This window comes from Physeter macrocephalus, chromosome 17, assembly GCF_002837175.3.
Source record: "Physeter macrocephalus isolate SW-GA chromosome 17, ASM283717v5, whole genome shotgun sequence".
NCBI classification, from domain to species: Eukaryota; Metazoa; Chordata; class Mammalia; order Artiodactyla; family Physeteridae; genus Physeter; species Physeter macrocephalus.
The window spans coordinates 29,801,411-29,820,319 of record NC_041230.1 but is presented as its reverse complement, the minus strand read 5'-3'; the positions used below and the strand labels follow the sequence as shown (position 1 = coordinate 29,820,319).

The window sequence follows — 18,909 nt, the reverse complement described above, 5'->3', positions numbered from 1 at the left end:
GGGAGAGGCCGCAGCAGAGGGAGGCCCGCATACCACAAAAAAAAAAAAAAAAAAAAAAAAAAAAGAGGGACTTCCCTGGTGGCGCAGTGGTTAAGAATCTGCCTGCCAATGCAGGGGACACGGGTTCGAGCCCTGGTCCAGGAAGATCCCACATGCCATGGAGCAACTAAGCCCGTGCACCACAACTACTGAGCCTGCACTCTAGAGCCTGCGAGCCACAACTACTGAAGCCTGTGCGCCTAGAGCCAGTGCTCTGCAACGAGAAGCCACTGCAATGAAAAGCCCACACACCGCAATGAAGAGTAGCCCCTGCTCGTCACAACTAGAGAAAGCGCGCGTGCAGCAATGAAGACCCAACACAGGCAAAAAAGAAAAAAAAAAAGAAAAGAATTTTTAATTAAGAGCAATAACAGAAATCTGGATGTCCAGCTTCTCTGAGAAATTGGCATGTCTAGCAACACTGTCCTCAATCCTGTTTGGAAACCACCAGCTAGAGCTGGATTTCAGTATAGTAACAACCTGGCAGCTTCTTTCATATATGTTCCCTGCCTGGCACCTGGGGATATCTGGGTTTTGGAGCCCTGCAATTAACCTTGAACCAAATCAGCCAATCCCAGCCCACCCAGGTGCTACCCTGTAACCCAGCATCTGCCCGGAGGTTCTGAAATGCCAGCGACTGAGCCGGTGCCAGCACCAGAGCCAGCTGTCCTGCCAGCACCAGAACCAGCTATCCTACCAGCCTCTGCCCAGAAGCTCAGGCTGACAAAGGGAATGGGACTGGCCAGGAACACTAGCCAGGGCTGGGTAGGGAATGAAGTGAGAAAGATGTAGCCTCCCAGCTATACCATAAACTTTGGCTGTTCTCGGACCCCAACCATCCTCCCTGCTTGTCTGGCTGCTTATGGTTAACAGAAGGCCAGGGAGACACTGACTCTGCCTTCTTTTGAGCCAAGCCCCTGGGGCATCATGCATATTAGCATAAGGGAGGCTTCTGGGTGCTATGCTATTATGCTGGACCTCAAGTAACCAGAACCAGCAACCAACCATTCTGCTTAACTGAATTCCTGATTAACATGTATATCCCTAACCTGTATATCCTTGATGTTTAAAATTAAAAATTCCAAAATGTGTCAGGAATCCTTTCTTCTTTAGCAAAGAACATCTCATAAATACAATATATCTGAATCTTTCTTTGGGGACTTAAGGTCTGCCAGAAAGCTTCTTTACTTCCTTCTCTTCTTCCTTCCTTTCCTCCACAAGTTGTTTTTAAGCATCTATGATGTGTCACTCCCTGTTTAGGCTTGAGGACAGAGAGGTGCAGATAGCTGGCTGGAGTGGGTATTAACTAAAGAATATTCCTGAGAGGCCACCACTGGTGGCCCAGTGGTTAAGACTCCATGTTCCCAATAAAGGGGGCTCGGGTTCAATCCCTGGTCAAGGAACTAGATCCGCATGCGGCAACTAAAGATTCCCACACACTGCAAAGAAGGTCCCGCGTGCCACAACTAAGACCCAGTGCAACCAAATAAATAAATATTTAAAATTAAAAAAAAAAAAGAATATTCCTGAGAAATTGCCTTCATAGACTAAATTCTGAATCCTAGTCTGTTTCCTCTGGATTTTTTTTTTTTTTTTTTACTATTCTGAGTAGAAAGCTCAGGAAAAAATCCTGGGAAATTGCCTCCTAAAACAAAATTTTGAATCCTAGTCTTTTTCCCCTGGATTTTTTTTTTTTTTTTTTACTATTCTGAGTAGAAAGCTCAGGAAAAAAAAAAAAAATCAACCTAATTGTGAGCTCTGGGTAGCCAAGTTCAAATCAATCAAGGTTTAACTGAACAGGGCTAGGGCACAGGGAGACCCCAGATAATCAGAATAGAGCACAGGGCTGGAATTGGAGAGGTCTGAATTTGAGTCCTGGTTTTACCATATTCAGTTGGTAGGATCTTATACTCCCAAACTTTATTGAGCATTTACTATGCACTTGGCACTGTGTTCAACACATCCCATGCATTATCTCACTTGATAAGTGAACTCTAAAGTTACTGCCTAAGAAATCACAGGAGAGGCACTTTACCTCCCTGAGCCTGAATTTCTACATCTGCAAAATGGAAACAAAAATAGCATCTGACAGGTTTGTTGGGTGGATTAGGGTGGATTACGTGAGCTCAGTGTTGGAAAGTCCTCAGCACTGGGCCTGGGCCAGGGTGTGTTCACAGCAGGTGTGGCAGCCGGGACAGGCCACTCCAAATGCATCCTGCCAAGGTGCTCTGCTGGGTAGTCAGGTTTTGGTTTTGATTCTTTCTTTCTTTATTAAAATCTTGTCCCCCTTCTTCTTTTTTTTTTTTTTTTTTTTTTTTTTTTTTTTTTTTTTGTCATTTTAAAGGGACTTTACGCTCCAGTTTGGCTGGGCTTCACTGCTTTTATTGAATCCCAGACACAGCTGCTCCCAGCCTACAAGGATCTTGCCTGCCAGGAGCTAAAACTTAACTTCACACAGTTTAATTAAGATGATAGAAGACTGGAAATTCCCTGGTGGTCCAGGGGTTAGGGCTCCACGTTTCCACTGCAGAGGGCACAGGTTCCATCCCTGGTCTGGGAAATAAGAACCCACAAACCACTTGGCGTGGCCAAATAATAATAATTAAAAAATTAAATTAAATCAAAAAAAAAAGAAAAAAAGGAAGTCTTCCAAGGCCCAGCCCAGTGCTAAATGAGTGCTCCGTCTCTTCACTGCTTGCCTGCCCTCAACAGGGTACAGGCAGTAAGGAAAGAGTCACTGTTAGTCCAAACAACGACTTGCTGTGCATCCCCACGCAGGTGTCTTTCCCTCTCAGGGCCTCAGGTTTCCTTCCTCTATAGTGGGAGGGTTGCAGCACATGACTGCTGAGGTCCTTCTGACTCGGGAACCCTGTGGTTCCATCTGGAGTTTGCCACTAACTGTCCTGCAAACCCCTCCCAACCCCCATGCCATCACATATGGCCAACGGGGCTGAAGACAGGCCAGGAATCAGCGGCAAGAAATGGGGCAGCGTGAGCCCTCAGTGAGGACCCCAGGAAACAAAGGGAAGCCAACCATTCCACGCCAACACAGGGCTCCTGTCAGCGGGGAGAGGAAAGGAAGGCCCACTTCCAAGCAGCTGGGCCATTTCCTGGCCACAGGATCTGCCACATCATTTGTGGGGCCCTTCTGCAAAAGTTATTAAGAATTCAAGACAGTGACAGCAGAACAGTCAACCAAGAGTGGGGACCTTCTAAACACAAGGCCCTGTGTGACTGAACAGGCCACATGTCCATGAAGCTGGCCTGCCTGGAAACCCTGGGACATGGTGCCAGAAGATCACTTTCTTTCTCCTGCAGGTTTGTGGGCTCCCAGGGGAATCCCTCACCGGACCATCTGATGCGCTAGCTGAATGGCAGTCTGGGCTGGAGTTCCACTCCAGCGGAATTCTGGAGGGAATTCTGGCTGAGATGGGCCCGGCTGGGTGAGGCAGGGGCTTCCTGGGAGCAGTGCTGGGGTGGGGCAGGAGGGATGAAGGCCACCTGGTCTACTTTTTCCTTGACAATCTAAGCCAGAGCTATAGTGAAGTTCCCTAAGGAGCCCTGCGCGAGCTAGTGCCAGGTGGTGAGGGTTGGAGAATTAGACTCAGGCCTTCAGAGCCAGAAACTCTGGGAGAGCAACAGAACAGCCAGCAGCTCAGTGTGGTGGAAAGAACACTGGACTTAGATTCAGGAGGCATGAACTGTAGTTGGTGTCACCTTGGGCCGGTCACTCCCCCTCTCTGAGTCCCAGTATTTTCATCGATCAATTGCCTATGGACTTTTTAGCATCAGGTGAGTAAAATTCCATAGAAAGCAAACCATCCTGAGCATGACTCAGATGCAGGGTCAGTTCACATGCTGCGATAAGACAGAGGTGGTTCAAGCCCCATCTCCAACACCTCCCAGCTGTGCGAACTTGGACGAGTTACTTAACCTCTCTCTGCAGGCCTCAGTGAAAGGGACGACAATAATATTAGTATTGTGAAGATTTAGATCATTTAGGAGAAGTTTAGCATAATATGTGCCTTGGAAACAGACTAGTTCAATTGTGGGCTCTGCCATATACTAGGTATATGGCTTTAGGTAAATAAACCTGGTTGGGCCTCAGTTTTCTCATCTGAGAAATGGGAATAATAAAAGAACCTACTTCATGGGAATTCCCTGGCGGTCCAGTGGTTCGACTCCACGCTTTCACTGCCGAGGGCCTGGGATCAGTCCCTGGTCAGGGAACTAGAATCCTGCAAGCTGTGCAGTGCGGCCTAAAAAAAAAAAAAAAAAAAAAAAGAACCTACTTCAAAGGTTGCTGTGAGAGGAATAGGAGCAATTCCCATAGAGTACTTAGCACAGTAGCTGGCAGACAAGTTGTCTCTCAACAAAAGGGAACAGAGAACAGGGCCAGCAAGGAGCAGATTTGGGGTTCAGGAAGAAGCTCCATGGCAAAGTTTGGCCTTAAATGGGAATACCCTCTGTTACTCAGGTGGTGAAAGGATTCTCTCTAGCGAAGGTTTGGAGAGGCTAGAAGAAAGAGGGCTTCCCTAGCCTCCCCTGTGGAATGCCAACCTAGGGGATGCTCTGGAGCTACCTACTCCTGGACTGGAGCATCCACCTATGCCCCTCTCTGGCTGCCATTTTGTTAGGAGGCATGGGCAAGAGCCCCAAGACCACTGCGTTCAGCCCTACGGGTGCCCTTGGCCCCTGCAGCCCAAAGGACACTCACACATCTCCCTCCTCCCTATAGAGGGAACACTGATGGATCCCTCCACACGAACCCACACAGCTGGAACCTGGTAGCCAGTGTTCTGGACCTGGAGTCCCCGCTGGTGTGGGTTCCTCCTACTCTCTCAGCTAGAACTACAGACCAATGACCAACAGGTGGGTGGCTGCACCACTCAAGGTGGGGACAGGGAAGACGGAAGGAAGGGGAAGGAAAGGAAGAAGGGCAAGAAGGCTAGATGGAGGTAGAGGGAGGACAAGAGGACGGGAGCTGGAGGAAGAAAGGAAATGCCTTCTGTCTCAGACAAGAGGCTGCAAACTGCAACCTGTGAGCTGCAGCCATTCAGCCCATGGACATCTTTTCCTTGCCCTGCCTATTAGAGGGAAGAAAACTTGAATTTTGGTTGCCACTGTTTACATAATTGAGAGACTTCACTTAAAAATTCAGACTTGTGACTTCTGTTGAAAAGTCAACTCTGAGCCTGCATTTGCTCTTAGTAACACCCTTCTGGAGCTGAGGTGCAGCAAGGGTGAGTGGCTGTAGAAGACCCGGTGCTCTCCAGTTTACCACTGTCCCCACCAGGCCCTGTTGCCTGACACCCGTCTGCTTCACCCATTCATGTTTTCTGCCTAGTTTCTGCAGGCAGCAGGTTTGTGGCCCCTGCTTTTGAATCAAAGAATGCCAAACCTCACCCTGGGGACTGACAGAGAAAGGATAATAATGCCTCCCTCCTGTATACAGGGCAAGCTGGACAGTGTCGTGATTAAGAGTCAGACTGCCAGGTTCAATCCCAGTTCTGCCATTTCCCAGCTATCTGACCTTGGGCAAGTTCCTTTAAATATCCTGTGCCTCCGTTTCCTCATCTGTGACATGGGATGCTAATAACAGTACCTATCCCACAGGGTCATGCAGAAGATTAAGGAAGTGAATACACACAAATGACTAGAATATTGAAAACACTCATTGTCAGCTATAATTATCATCATCCCCGAGGCTGTCGCAGAGATCAGACTGTATATGAAGAGACACTTTGTGAGCCTCTGAGAACTGAACAAAGATGAGGGATTTATCAGCTGGGCCAGAGGAAGCCTGAGCCAGCTTCGAAGCAGGTGGTGACCAGGCAGCTGACTCTGCAAGCTACTCTTTGTGTGACCATGGGCAAGTCACTCACCTTTCCTGAACCTGAGTTTCCCCACCTATGAATTTAGGAGCCAGACAAAATGATCTCTGGACCCTCATTTTCTTTTTTTTAAAAAAATTAATTAATTTATTTTTGGCTGTGTTGGGTCTTCGTTGCTGCGCGCGGGCTTCCTCTGGTTGCGGCGAGCGGGGGCTACTCTTCATTGCGGTGTGCAGGCTTCTCATTGCGGTGGCTTCTCTTGTTGCAGAGCACGGGCTCTAAGTGTACGGGCTTCAGTAGTTGTGGCACGTGGGCTCAGTAGTTGTGGCTTGCGGGCTCTAGAGTGCAGGCTCGGTAGTTGTGGTGCACAGGCTTAGTTGCTCCGCGGCATGTGGGATCTTCCCGTACCAGGGCTTGAACCCGTGTACCCTGCATTGGCAGGTGGATTCTTTTTTTTGTTTGTTTGTTTTTTTGCGGTACGTGGGCCTCTCACTGTTGTGGCCGCCTCGGTAGTTGTGGTGCACGGGCTTAGTTGCTCCGCGGCATGTGGGATCTTCCCGTACCAGGGCTTGAACCCGTGTACCCTGCATTGGCAGGTGGATTCTTTTTTTTGTTTGTTTGTTTTTTTGCGGTACGTGGGCCTCTCACTGTTGTGGCCGCTCCCGTTGCGGCGGACCGGGGCACGAACCCGTGTCCCCTGCATCGGCAGGCGGACTCTCAACCACTGTGCCACCAGGGAAGCCCCTGGCAGGTGGATTCTTAAGCAGTGAGCCAACAGGGAAGTCCCTGGACCCTCATTTTCTTTTTTTTTTCTTTCTTTTTTTTTTTTTGGCCGTACACACAGCTTGCAGGATCTTAGTTCCCCGACCAGGGGTTGAACCTGGGCTCTGGCAGTGAAAATGCGGAGTCCTAACCACTGGATCTCCAGGGAGTTCCCAGGACCTTCATTTTCTAATCTGAAATTGAATGCAACAATCTTCTTCTTAGTAATTTACTGTGTGCCAGGTACAGTGCTACACGTGGGGGAAACAGCAGTGAAGGAGGTGGTCCAGTCCCTCCTCATGGAGTTTACAGTCTAGGGCAGAAGCAGACATCAAACTAGTCATTAGAAGTGTGAGGAATATGGCAAAAGAGGAGCTAGAGGGGATGGGGAAGCACAGAGCAGGGAGATGTACATCACCCTTGGCCTCAGGAAACAAAGCCCAGTGATTGTGGAGGAAAGAGTCTACTCACAGAGTGTGAGCAGGGACCAAAGGCTTGGAGATAGGGAAAGCTGATGCCTGAGAGGCTGGAGCATTATGTTTAAGAGGGAGGGTGACAAGAACTTCCCTGGTGGTCCAGTGGTTAAGACTCCACGCTTCCAATGCAGGGGGCGCAGGTGCGACCCCTGGTCAGGGAACTAAGCATGTCGCGCGGTGTGGCCAAAAGATAAAAAAAAAAAAAAAAAGAGGGAGAATGGGGCTGGTGAGTTGTGCAGGGCCTGACTACCGAAAGTCTCATAAGCCCCATTAGGGTTAAGGGTGATAGGAAGCTCTGAAGAGTGTGAAGCCCTGGACTGCCTGGATCAGACCAGCTCTGCCATGTTAAAGAAAAAGGGAGAATGGACCAGAGTGGGTAAGAGGGGAGCTCAGGGAGATCAGCAAAATGTGCAAATGAGTATATGATCTCTTCTCACCCTTTGGCTGGGGCAGGGGAGCCTGTCTGTGATTCTTTCCCACCTTGACCCCCACCTTGGGCCCCACTTCCTCTCCGTTCAGGTGGCTTCTGACAACTGCCAAGCACTGCTGAATTTCTTTGAAAAGCTCCCCACTTTTGCCAGCCATGACTTCTGTGTCTTTGGAGAAAGTTATGAGAGTATATATGTGCCCCGCCACCCCGAGTGCACAAATTGTCAAGGGTCCATTTTCCATCGACTTCAAGGTAAGTCTCAGGTCCTTGGCTGCTGAACAGGAGCAAAAGGCCAGCAATGCCCAGTAATCTTAATCCTGTCCTTCACTCTTCAAATATTCTTTGAGCACCCAGCCTGGCACAGACGGGAATACGGTGGTGACCAAGACAGTCTCTACCTTCTAGGTGGGGGGAAAATAGGCAGTAAGTGTACACACACATATAAACAAGGTCGTTTCAGAGAATGCTAAGAGCTATGAAGGACTGCTTTAGACATCATAGTTGGGAAACCTTCCTGAGAAGGAGACAAGTGAGCTGAATGACAAGAAGAAGGCACGAGAAGAGCCTCAAGAAAAGTGGTCCAGGCAGAGAGAAAAATAAGTGCAAGCCTGAGGCTGAATAACCCAGGTGGAAAGAAGGCCTCTGTGGCCGGAGCAGAGTGAGCAGGGGCACATGTGGAGCGCCACTGGACAGACGAATGGGATCTTGGGGGCCTTGCAAGCCATGGTAAGGATCCTCTAGGAAGCCATTGGAGGGGTTTTAACAGGAGGATGGATTGCGGGGGTCGGGGGAGAGTAGAAGGAAGGAAACCAGTAGGGCCTGTTCTGGTGGTCCAGGCAGAGATGACGGTGACACATGGACTAGAATGAAAGCACTGGAGATGGAGATCAATGGAAAGATTCGGGATATATCTGGAACCAGAGATCAACCTCTGACCTTGATTTCTATCGCCTCTGGCCTGTTTCCCCATCTGTACATAAGGCTAATCTGGGACATCAGCTGCTCTGAGATGCTGAGTATGGTTCTGTGTTAATCCTGCACGTGGCAGTATAGCCAAGACACTAAGAGTGTAGACCTGGAAATGGCACTAACCTGGGTTTGAACCCTGGCTCTGCCACTGATCGGCTGTGTGGCCTTGAGCAAGCTCTTTAGCCTCTCTGTGTCTCAGTTTGTTCATCTGTAAAATGGGAATGCACAAAAAAAAAAGAAAGAAAAGGAAATGAATTCCCTGGTGGTCCAGTGGTTAGGACTCTGCACTTTCACTGCCAAGGGTGTGGGTTCAATCCCTGGTCCGGGAACTAAAATCCTAGCAAGCCACACGGTGTGACCTGCCCCCCCCAAAAAAAGGGGATGCACACAATAGTACCTGCTTCACAGGATTAGGGTGAATAAAGGAGACAATGAATATACAGGGCTCAGAGCAGGACCTAGCACTCAAGCTTAGCCATTATCACTGTTACCATCAGGAGGGGCTTCTCAGCACTTATTTGTGTCTTCTGGTATCAGGGCTTTGGAATGGGAAAGGAAATGAGCAACTACCAGCTGGGTGATGATCCTCTGATAGAGTATGGTTACTACCATGGCCTCATTGGCAATGAGTAAGTCCTGTTTCCTTCTAGTCCTTGGCATGTCTACTTTTGAGGCAGCTGGCTCTCTGTCATCCTTAGGCCAGAGGCAGATGATGCCACCAGGCAGGCCAGTTTAGATTGATCAGAGGTAAGTAATATGGCAGGAAATCGGCACAGAGCTGTTCTTACACACATACACACACAGAACATACCGTCCAATCAGTTTACAGCAACCTGTGAGGCAGGCAGATTGGTGGGACTCACATGGGGATTTAAAATTCTTATTTCTAGAGGTTGGGGAAATTTCTGAAGATGGTCAAAAGGTACAAACTTCCAGTTATAAGACAAATAAGGGCACGTCCCTGGTGGCTCAGTGGTTAAGAATCCGCATGCCAATGCAGGGGACAAGGGTTCGAGCCGTGGTTCGGGAAGATCCCACATGCTACGGAGCAACTAAGCTCATGCAACGCAACTACTGAGCCTGCACTCTAGAGCCCGCGAGCCACAACTACTGAGCCCTCGTGCCACAACTACTGAAGCCCGCACGCCTAGAACCCGTGCTCCGCAACAAGAGAAGCCACAATGAGAAGCACACGCACCGCAACGAAGAGTAACCCCCACTCGCAGCAACTAGAGAAAGCCCGTGCACAGCAACGAAGACCCAAGGCAGCCAAAAATAAAATAAATAAAATAAATAAATTTATATATATAAAAAAAGATAAATAAGTCCTGGGGATGTAATGTACAGCATGGTGACTATAATTAATAATAGTGTTCTGTATATTTGAAAGTTGCTAGGAGAGTAGATCTTAAAAGTTATTATCATAAGAAAAAAACTGTAACTGTGAGGTGATGGATATTAAGTAAACTTATTGTGGTAATCATTTTGCAATATATATATATGTCAAATCATTATGGTGTATACCTTAAACTAATACAATGTTATGTGTCAATTACATCTCAATAAAACTAGAAAAAAAGGTAAATACATAAAAAATAAAATTTAAAACATTTTTTTTCTTGTTTCTCATTGCTTTTAAATTGCAAATACAATATACTGTCCTGATTAAAAAATTCAGGCAATATTTCCTCCCTATTTTACAGGAAAACAAACTACCCCAACGCCTTCCAGACAGTCAGGGGCAGACTGTGGACTAGAATTCAGGTTTTTTGTGTCCAAGGACAGGGTTTCTCCCCTGGGCTGTGAGGTCTCCCCATAGGGCCTCCAACTCTGCCCCCTACCCTGCCCTAATCCAGAAGAAACCTACAAAGGCCTTGGCAAAACACTTAGCAGATAGGCCCTGATCCACATCAGAGATAACATTTTCTCTGACACAGGAGATAGGACTGTCCCCAATTCCTCCCACAGTATTTGCTGTCACACCACTCCTGTCTCCTCCTCCCAAGAGGGTGTGCTTATCTGAATGCAAATGATGCAAATCTGAGTGCAGACTTCAGCACTCTATGATTTTTTTAAACCAAATAAACAGCAGGAGGTCTCACGGGGAATGATGACACACTGAGGGGATGACCTTCCCAGAGCAGTGTTTCTGCCTCTGCTCCCAGGGCTGGTGCTGGGCCCTCAAGGTTCTGATTAGCCATTGCCGGAACCCAAAATGGCAAATGCGTCACATTTTCCTTTGACCCTTGACAAAGGGTTATTGGGCACAGGGAGCAATCATGGCTCACCAAATTTTGATTTTCAAATGAGCTTACTGGGCAATCTAACTCCAGATTTCTGCCAAGGCTTTGCCTGCCATGCAGCCTTGCAAAGTTCCTGCTGTGCATGCCCACGTGGAGATAGTGCAATACCACTAGGAGTAGGAATGGGTGAGATAAGAGGACCACAGAGCCTTTGGCCATATCTAAATGGGGTCAAAACTTAAAAAAAGAAAACTTTAAAAAACTTTAAAAAAAAATTGTGACTCCTGGCCTCTAGAGCATAATCCAGCCCCCTGACTTTGCCGTGTTGGGTCTTCGTTTCTGTGCGAGGGTTTTCTCCAGTTGTGGCGAGCGGGGGCCACTCTTCATGGCGGTGCACGGGCCTCTCACTCTTGCGGCCTCTCTTGTTGCGGAGCACAGGCTCCAGACGCGCAGGCTCAGTAGTTGTGGCTCACGGGCCTAGTTGCTCCGCGGCATGTGGGATCCTCCCAGACCAGGGCTCGAACCCGTGTCCCCTGCATTAGCAGGCAGATTCTCAACCACTGCGCCACCAGGGAAGCCCCCACTTGGATCGTTTTTAACAAAATCCAAGAACAGAATGAAGAACTTGGGCTGATTTTTTTTTACATCTTTATTGGAGTAGAATTGCTTTACAATGGTGTGTTAGTTTCTGCTTTATAACAAGGTGAATCAGTTATACATATAAAAATATGGAACACTTCACGAATTTGCGTGTCATCCTTGCGCAGGGACCGTGCCAATCTTCTCTGTATCGTTCCAATTTTAGTATATGTGCTGCCGAAGCAAGCACCACCATCATCTCTTGCCTGGACTATTACATCCTTCTAATTTGAAGATTCCTGCTGCCCCCCCCACCCCTTTGCTCTCCTGTAGTCCTCTTCTTGCAGTAACCTTTTAAATCTAAGGTCAGCTCACATCCTCAGCTCAAAATCTTCTATGGCTTCTCTTCTTACTAGGATGAAAGCCAAAGTCCTCACCTACCATGCCTGACAGGGCCCCACAATGCTGGCTCCTCTCTGACCTTTTTTTCTGCTACCCCTCCTCTCCCACTGCTCAGCCTCAGCTACAGACTCACCAAGCTTCAGCCTCAGGGACTGTGTACGTTCTGGTCTGCTTGGAACCCTCCGCCACCAGATGTCTGTGTGCTTTCCTCCCTCACCTCTTTCGGGTCTCTGCTCAGATCCTTTATCAGAGAGGTCTCCCCAAACAAAAAGAGCTGCCCACCTCCCTAACCTTCCCACCTCTGTCACTCCAGCACCTTATTCTGCTCCATTTCTTTTCATAGCACTTAGACTGCTCAACGTTATCTCCTTAGTATTATTGTTTATCACAACCCCCTGTTTAAATGCAAGATCAATGACTGCAGGAACTTTTGCTTTTTTGCTGCTATATTCCCAACACCTGGCACAGAGGAGGCACTTAAAAACTATTTGTTGGGGGGACTTCCCTGGTGGCACAGTGGTTAAGAATCTGCCTGCCAATTCGGGGGAACACGAGTTCAATCCCTGCAACTAAGCCCGTGCGCCACAACTACTGAGCCTGCACTCTAGAGCCCGTAAGCCACAACTACTGAAGCCTGCGCACCTAGAGCCCGTGCTCTGCAACAAGAGAAGCCACCACAATAAGAAGACTGTGCACCGCAACAAAGAGTAGCCCCCGCTCGCCACAACTACAGAAAGCCCGTGTGTACAAACAAAAACCAACGCAACCAAAAATAATAAATAAATAAATAAAATAGATTCTTTAAAAAACAAAACAAAACAAAACAATTTCTTGGGGACTTCCCTGGTGGCGCAGTGGATAAAACTCCATGCTCTCAATGCAGGGGGCCTGGGTTCGATCCCTGGTCAGGGAACTAGATCCCGCATGCATGCTGCAACTAAGAGTTCACATGCCACAACTAAGGAGCCCTGAAGCCACAACTAAGGAGCCTGCCTGCTGCAAGTAAGACCCGGTGCAACCAAATAGATAAATATTAAAAAAAAAAAAAAAAAGCTTACCTAGGGCAGCCTTTGACTGTGGACAGCATGGTCTGAGCCTGAAAGAGATCAGAATGTGGGGTGCTCAGGATGGTGGGAATGGGGGGACAGGCAGCACTTCCCCAGGGTCCCCTGACCAGGACAGGTGTGTCCTTGGAATTCTTACTTCTTGGGACTATCATGTGGTGATGCTAAGAGAGGAAGACATGCAAAGTGGCCTGGCTGCCCCTCCTCTCTCTATCCTGCCTTCTCCAGGTAACTCTCCCTGACAACTCCCATTTGGAGTACAGGGTGGACCAGGGGCTTCTGTGGAAGTCAGAACAGTTCCAGACAGAAAGGACTTTGAGATCATCTAGGCCAACTCTTCTGTTTTACAGAAGAGGATTCTAGAGAGACAGAAGGACTTAGTCTGCATGGGAAGGGGATGAGCAGAATTACAGAAGGGGCTCAGGGCTGTAGAGCATGGGACGAGCTTGTGGGACCCCAAAATAGCATCTCTATGAGGTTCACCAAGTATTGGGGGACTGGCATGGAAAATGGGATAGTGGGAGGGAATATCTGAGGCTTTCAACCCCATAACCCCTTCCATACTCTCTGCCTCCAGCCTCCTGACGGCCCCATCCCTGGGGTGCCTGAATGTACCCAGGCCGTACCACATACCTGTAGCTGAGCCACACCCTCAACTCCCTCCCTGCCTGGGAACTGTGCAGGTAAGCCCGAGGAGATCCAGCAGCCACTGGCAGAAACACGAGACCGTGGATATGACCTCCCAAGATTGGGGGGCCTTCTTGGGGAGAGGTAGGGCAGAGATAGTTGACAGTAAGATGTAGGGTAGGGAAGGCTGGTGGTTCACTACTAGGATCCCAGCACCTGTAATAGTGCCTGGAACGTGTGGTGCTCCAAGGACAATGGTGTTTCAAGGACAAAGGACAACCCTGCCTGAAAAAGTTTCAGCATTACACACCCTGCTGGACTCTTATCGCCATGTTGCGATGGGTACGAAATTCCTGAGCCCACCTGGGCTACGAGACCCGTTCCTCTCTCGTCCCAAATAAGGAAAGGCATCTGCCCTGTCCCACTCCCACTCTAAAGAAGGAAGGTATATGTGCCTCGACCAATCAGAAAACAAAAATTTCACCTCAGATCATTTCTCTGTTCTAGGGCTATAAAAACTGACTAATAGCACATGTTCGGGGTTGGCTCTCCCAGACTACTAGGAAGTCGGCCTGCTGTTCTGGCAGCGACCATTCCCTCTAACAAATTCTAACCTCTTTACATTCTGCTTTGCGTCTGGAAATTCTTTTCCAACCCGCGTTCGGACTACGACAGAACACAGTAAACACTCAAATATTTGTTGAAAGAAGAAATGGATGAGGGAGAGGCACCTGTTGCAATTGGAAGAAGATGGGATGGAGGTGGGGGTCCTAGAGCCCAGGCACAGGGTGTGGGAAAGAATCGTTATCCTGGGAGAGTGGATAGGCCTATATCTAAGGGGAAGTTTTTGCTGATTAAGAGGCAAGGTTGAAAAGGGGCTCCAGGAATCCCCGTTCCCGGTTTCCCGGAGTAGACGCAGGCTGTCTGGACATCCTCAGCTGCTTCTGCCTGCAGAGCCCAGGTTTGCCCTCAGTACCAGAGGCAGTATATGGACATGGTCCCTTTCCCCTGGGAGCTGCTGCAGAATGACCTCTGAGCCCTTGTCCATAAAGGGGACAGTGACCTGGCTTGCAACTTCGTGGGTGGGGAGAGGTCTGTGGAGGCTCTGAAGCAGCCAGTGAGGACGTGATGCCCCAGGAGAAGGGGGGACTCCGGGGCGGCCGGGTGGGGGTGGAATGGCTGCAGCCCTTTCTTCTCCCAGAAGTCAACAGCCAGAGGAAGAGTCACTTCCCAGGCAGCTCTAAGTGGGCGCTTGTTGCTGGATACCTTCTGCCTTGGAGAAGAACCCACAGGAGAAGGAGGAGGACTGAAGAAGATCAAAGCCCAAGTATTTCAAAAACAAAGAAGAAGACCTTGGCCCTCCAGCTGCTAAAACTGAACTCCAGGGAGGAGAGAGAACTTCTTTCCAAAAGAACTTTATTAGCATTTAAATGTGCCCCAATCCCTCTATCTTAAAAACTACAAACCCTCCTTTGCCCTCCAGCTACAGCTCTCCTCTGCAGCCTGATCCCATCTGGCTTTAAACTCCCTCTCAGCCACAGAAAAGGCTCTCTCTGAGGTCACACAGCCCAAGGCCTTGTCAACCTCCTCCCTGCTTGACTGCTCAGAAACATTGAGTCCCTCAGTCCTCTGGCTTCTGTGACTTCACTCAGCCTCCAGCAGTCCTCAGTCCTCCTGGGTTGGGCTGTTTCCCAGCATGCTGGAGACTCTTCCCTCCTCAACCAGGAGCCTGAGCACAGCTCTTCTCAGGGCCCCCCAAGGCCTCTGCTCTCTGAAGGCTCCCCCAGGGCAACCAAGCCGGCTTGTCAGTGCCTCCATCAGCAGTTCTGGCTCTCAGAGGCCCAAAGCTTTAGCCCACAGCGTGAACGTGTGAAACACATTCACCTTCAAATTGAACTCACTGTCTCTGACTCCACACCTGCTCCTCCAGTCTCCCAGCATCAAGGGGCGGAGTTGAGGTGGGGGGAAGGAGGTACCCAAGGGCAGACAATCCTTCACTTTTTCTCCCTCGCCTTTCACACTTCATCAGTTGCCAAAGGCCGACACTTTGACCTCCCTCAGTGACCCCACTTCGCTCCATTCCCACGGCCACCACCTCCCCTGGACTCCTGCGGTAGCCTCCTGGCTACTCTCCCAGCAACTTCTCTGGCTGGACACCAGTCCTTTCTTCATGCCACAGCCAGTGTGACCTTCAAACAGTGCAAATATTAGCACATCAGCTGTTCCATCCAACCCTTCAAAGGCTCCCAGAGCCCTTAGGATAAAGGGCTGAGCACAGAGGCTTAAATTGTCCTCTGGCTGCCTCTCTAGGCTCCAACCTTCCTGGTCTTTTAATTCTTCAAAGATGCCAGTATCATCTCTGTGAGGCTTAGGTCTTTGCTGGAATGTACTCCCTTTCTACCACTCTGTTTAGAGAACTCCTACTCTCTTTCGCATCCTTAGAGAGTCCTTGAATCCCCGGACTGGGTTGCAGGCTCCCCGGAGCTCCCTATGTTCCCCATTTGTTAACATTTAACACAGCTGTGATTCTTTGACAGCTGGCTTCTCTGCTAGTCTGAGCAGATGATAATGAGCAACTTCAACCTGCACAGACACCTGAAGTGCCTATTCTGCTCTGAGCTATGTTCCAGGACACAGCTGTTGTTTAATCAATGATTATCTGTTGAAGAAATGAGGGTTCTGGGGCTTCCCTGGTGGTGCAGTGGTTGAGAGTCCGCCTGCCGATGCAGGGGACACGGGTTCGTGCCCCGGTCCGGGAAGATCCCACGTGCCGCGGAGCGGCTGGGCCCGTGAGCCATGGACGCTGAGCCTGTGCGTCCGGAGCCTGTGCTCCGCAACGGGAGAGGCCGCAACAATGAGAGGCTCGAGTATCGCAGAAAAAAAAAAAAAAAAAAAAAAAAGAAATGAGGGTTCTGCCCTGGTGGTGGAGGGGTGTGTGTGATCTATGGGGAGGTAAGGCCTTTGGGTGGTGATTAGGTCATAAGGGTGGAACCCTCATGAATGTGATTAATGCTTTTATAAAAGGGACGCCAGAGAACTCCCTTGCTTCTTCTACTATGTGAGGTTACAGCAAGATGTACATCTATGAACAAGGAAGTGGGCTCTCCCCAGACACTGAATCTGCTGGTGCCTTTATCTTGGGCTTCCCAGCCTCCAGAACTGTGAGGAATAAATTTCGGTGTTTTTTTTTTTTTGCGGTACACGGGCCTCTCACTGCTGTGGTCTTTCCCGTTGTGGAGCACAGGCTCCGGACGCGCAGGCTCAGCGGCCATGGCTCACGGGTCCAGCCGCTCAGCGGCATGTGAGATCCTACCGGACCGGGGCACGAACCCGTGTCCCCTGCATCGGCAGGCGGACTCCCAACCACTGCGCCAGCAGGGAAGCCCTAAATTTCTGTTTTTATAAGCCACTGGGTCTATAGTATTTTGTTTTAGCAGCTTGAATGACATTATTCAAAATGCTTTCTTTTTTACTTGAACCTGGAGTTTGTCCTTTCTTTCACCATCTGTGACTACTCTAAAACCACAGGGCTACAATGACAAATATGGGCCTATCCTCATCCTCAGGTCAGTGAATGAGGCTAATTAGGCTCAGATTTTTGGGGGTTGAAATGGGCCTCTGTAGAGATTCCCCAATATTTTATTCCAAAGATGTTTGCTTATTATTTTCCCTACGGGTTCTGAATTTTGGAAGATTTTTGCCTACCAAATATGATGAGCTAATTAATGATAGCTGCTGTAGCTTCTGGGGGGGTAGTGTGGGGAATGACAAATATTTGATTTTCTTATGCTTTTTGAAGTACTGAAAGCTGTTCGGAGGCCCCCAATATATTTGAATTCAGGGATTCTTGGTCATGAAAAGTCCTTTTCAGGTCAGTGTGGGTGGCTGGTAAGCTTACCTTTTGGGGTTCAGGGAGGGGGTACTGTTTTAAGCTACATATCCTGAAAGAATTCCAGCAAAAGTATTTCTCCTGGATCAGCTTCCAGCATTTAGATTATTGACCTATTCATTCTATAGGTAACATACAGGCTTGAATTGTTCAGTAATGATTACCTGGTCTGTCTTTTGCTCCTCCAAAGAGTGACTGTAAACATCTTAAAGACAGAGGGCTCTTTTTCTCAGACTTCCAAGACTCTATACTGTATTTGGAAGAGAAAATGTCTGATGGACTTAATAACCTAGAGAAGGAAGTATGGAATGGTCCAGAGGAATTTGGAAGGGGAGTTCCCTGGTTGGTCTAGTGGTTAGGATTCTGGGTTTTCACTGCTGAGGCCCTGGTTCAATCCCTGGTTGGGGAACTAAGATCTTGCAAGCCGGGAGGTGTGGCACCCCCCATCCTAAAAAAAGAGGAATTTGAAAGACAATGCTCAACTTATTGCCCCCTCCCACCTTCAGTTCAGGATATCTTGTAAGTTTACCCCTCTAAGATGACAGTAGAGATGGGTGCTAGGTAAACGATGTTAAGTGTAAGTTGGGGGCTGAGGGGCTGAGACAGTGCCCAAAGAAGTCTGTAGTACTAAACGAGAACTATCTGCCAAGGCAGGGGCCCAGATAGGCAGAGAATGAAGAGTACAGACTAATGGTCCAGGTTTCAGGCAATCATCTCAAGTATCAGGTCTGTAATCAGGGAGGACACAGAAAGTTACGGCAGAGTCATACAGACTCTGTCTAGCTCAGAAGAATTCCATCAATAATCCTAAAGTCCACGAATCTGTCTAAAGCCCAGGTAGGATTCTCAGACCTGCTCTAACTTGTTTGCAAGCAACCACTCAGTGCTAAACTAACCATGAACCAGAGGAGGTGCTTTGTGGCTTTTCCTTTTTCCTCTTAGCTTCTTCCCTGTTCTCTCATGAAAAGAGACAGAGGGATAAATAACCTTTAAAAAAAAGTCAGGAGTTGCCTACAGTCTTGGGACAAAATCCCGTATTAAAGAGAGAATCTAGGGACTTCCCTGGTGGCACAGTGGGTAAGAATCCACCAGCCAATGCAGGGGACACAGGTTCGATCCCTGGTCCGGGAAGATCCCACATGCCGTGGAGCAACTAAGCCCGTGCACCACAACTACTAAGCCTGCGCTCTAGAGCCCGTAAGCCACAATTACTGAGCCCGTGTGCCACAACTACTGAAGCCCACGCGCCTAGAGCCTGTGTTCGGCAACAAGAGGAGCCACCGCAATGAGAAGCCTGCGCACCACAACGGAGAGTGGTCCCCCTCGCCGCAACTAGAGCGAGCCCGCACCCAGCAACGAAGACACAACGCAGCCAAAAATAAATAAAATTTTTAAAAAAGGAGAGAGGCTTCCCTGGTGGCGCAGTGGTTGAGAGTCCACCTGCCGATGCAGGGGACACGGGTTCGTGCCCCGGTCCGGGAAGATCCCACATGCCGCGGAGCAGCTGGGCCCGTGAGCCATGGCCGCTGAGCCTGCGTGGCCGGAGCCTGTGCTCCGCAACGGGAGAGGCCACAAGAGTGAGAGGCCCGCATACC

General features: G+C 49.1%; 1 long non-coding RNA gene and 1 other non-coding gene across 2 annotated transcripts in view; both read right to left on the bottom strand.

Annotated features, from left to right (window-relative positions):
• Window positions 1-7,786: 7,786 nt before the first annotated feature.
• LOC102990107 (uncharacterized) overlaps window positions 7,787-18,909 on the bottom strand; it is an 18,554-nt gene continuing 7,431 nt past the window's right edge. The window contains exons 3-4 of the long non-coding RNA XR_008615545.1: window positions 12,793-12,830; window positions 7,787-8,718 (exon numbers count right to left, since the gene is read on the bottom strand). This is a non-coding gene — a long non-coding RNA (uncharacterized lncRNA). The remainder of the gene's footprint in view (window positions 8,719-12,792; window positions 12,831-18,909) is intronic.
• LOC112065232 (U6 spliceosomal RNA) lies at window positions 11,476-11,582 on the bottom strand. Its single transcript, XR_002891913.1, has one exon. It is a non-coding gene; the product is annotated as a U6 spliceosomal RNA (small nuclear RNA).